Genomic DNA, 2500 nt, shown 5'->3' with positions numbered 1-2500 from the left:
CTCTCTCTCTCTGCTATTTGTGGTTGCATTGTCTTTTTATTTTCTTTTGTCTTTCTATTCTTCTTCCTTTGATTTCTATCTGTCCTCGTTTCATCTGTCTTTATTTTCCTCTTCCTCTTTCCTCTTCATTTCTTTTCCTTCTTATTTCCTTCTTCCCTGTAATTATTTTCCTGTTTCTCTTATGTTATTCATGAAAATTAGCATGAAGGAAAGTCTCTCTCTCTCTCTCTCTCTCTCTCTCTCTCTCTCTCTCTCTCTCTCTCTCTCGCAACAAAACAGGAAGCAGCGGCAAGCAGAAATACGAGGCAAACAATAAAGAGATAAAGAAGAAAGAAGAAGAAGAAAAAGAAGAAGAAAAATCAAGGAAAGCTTCACTGATTCATTCACCCCCACGAAACGAGACGATGCGAACCACAAACTGACACTGCCTCGCGATTCATAACTCCCGCGGGACGGAAACTCGAACACAAAGAGCTGGAGTGAAGCGCGGGGAGGAAGCAAGACACAAAAGAAGATTAGGAATAATAATAACAGGATAGCAAAGAGGTCCATTAACCTAACCTAACCCTTAGTATGCATGCACGGTTCACCTTTCACCCCATACCAAATTATCTAAGCCAGTGTCATTCTACTTCCTCCTCTTCTCCTCCTTTTCCTCTTTCCTTCTTCACGTATATTCGTTTTGTTTTATTCTCTTTCCCTCTCCCCCTCCTCCTCCTCCTCTTCTTTTTCTTCTTCCTTCTTTTCTTTCTTCCTTCTCCATTCACTTGTTTTCCTTCTTCTTTTCCTTTGGTTTCTCCTTCTCTCTTGTCGTCTTGTTTGTTTCTTTTCTTTCTTCTCTTCTTTCTTTCTTCTTTCTCTACCCCTCTTCTTCCTTCCTTCTTCATTTTCCTCTATCTATCCATTTTCCTTTTCAGTTTCCTCTATTTCCTCCTCCTCCTCCTCCTCCTCCTCCTTTTACTTCCTCCTGCTTTCTTTCCCCTCCCTACTTCTTTCTTACTTTCTTCAATCTTCTTCTTCTTCTTCTTCTTCTTCTTCTTCTTCTTCTTCTTCTTCTTCTTCTTCTTCCTCCTCCTCCTCCTACTTTCTTTTGTCCCATCCATAATAATTTTCTCCACCTCCTTTCTTCTTTCTCCTCTTTCTCCTCCTCCTCCTCCTCCTTCTCCTCCTCTTCGTCCAATCCCTCCTTACCACCTCACAGAGTTAACTTGGTGTAGTCGTATCCCACACACACACACACACACACACACTATTCCATTTTAAAACCGCTGTGTGTATGTGTGTGTGTGTGTGTGTGACAACGAATACACTAATCCACTAAGACGATATAGACGATATGACTCTCTCTCTCACTCTCTCTCTCTCTCTCTCTCTCTCTCTCTCTCTCTCTCTCTCTCTCTCTCTCTCTCTCTCTCTCAGGACCATAACATCCCCGCCCCGCCAAGTCACCTTTACTGCGCCAATTAAAATTTTCCGCTATTAAAAATCTTGAACTGAATGAAGTTTACCGTCGTGTTGGGGTTGAGGTGATGGGGGGAGGCGGGAGGTGATGGGAGGTGATGGGGGGAAGGTGAGGTGAGACTGCCAAGTGATGACGCGGCTGTGTGAGTGTGTGTGTGTGTGTGTGTGTGTGTGTTAATTTAAGTTTCCTGTAGTTTCACTTATTTTCGTCTCTTTTCTTTGTTTATAAGGTAAATTTTCATGTGTAATAGTTATCAGTGTTGTAATTATTGTTGTTCCTACTACTACTACTACTACTACTACTACTACTACTATCACCACCCCCATCTTCAGGTAAATTTTCATACACGTAAACAATCATCGTAACCACCACTACCACTATTACTATCACCACCACCACTACCACTATTACTATAACTACAACCACAACCACAATTCCCACCACCATCTGATCTTCACAGGTAAATTTTCACATACAAGCAACACCATCACCACCAGAACAACCACACCACCACACCACCAGCCCACCGTAACATCACAATCAGTATTCCAGCTCCTCCTCCGCGCCAGGTCTCCCTCTCCGCCTCACGCTCGTCTCCAGCTAGTTACGATATGCAATTTACATTCAAATAATATTATTCGCATTTCATAGATTTTTGCCGCGGCGGATACCTCCCAGCGGGTATTGCATTTCTACGTAACCTTGTGGGCAAATTAAGTCCGGGGAACGCAGGTGAACGTGACAGGTGACAGGAGACAGGTGACAGGGGAGCCCTTCTTACGATACCTTGACGGATGGACGCGGTTCAAACAATGCAGGTAACTCACAGGTAAGGCACAGGTAATTGGAATACACTAGTAACACAGGAAATGCTTAGATTGTACTGGTGAGAGGCAACGCACGGTAACGGAGGTGATACAGGTAACACACAGGTGAGACCGGTAACTCAGGTAATGCAGGTACCTAACACGTAACACAAGAAGCTCGATAACACACGGCCAGTCTCCTGATAACACAGGTAACACAAGTCACTCACAG

Source organism: Scylla paramamosain, chromosome 43 (assembly GCF_035594125.1).
Source record: "Scylla paramamosain isolate STU-SP2022 chromosome 43, ASM3559412v1, whole genome shotgun sequence".
NCBI classification, from domain to species: domain Eukaryota; kingdom Metazoa; phylum Arthropoda; class Malacostraca; order Decapoda; family Portunidae; genus Scylla; species Scylla paramamosain.
The sequence above is the reverse complement of the archived record's forward strand: the minus strand, read 5'-3'. Positions refer to the sequence as shown.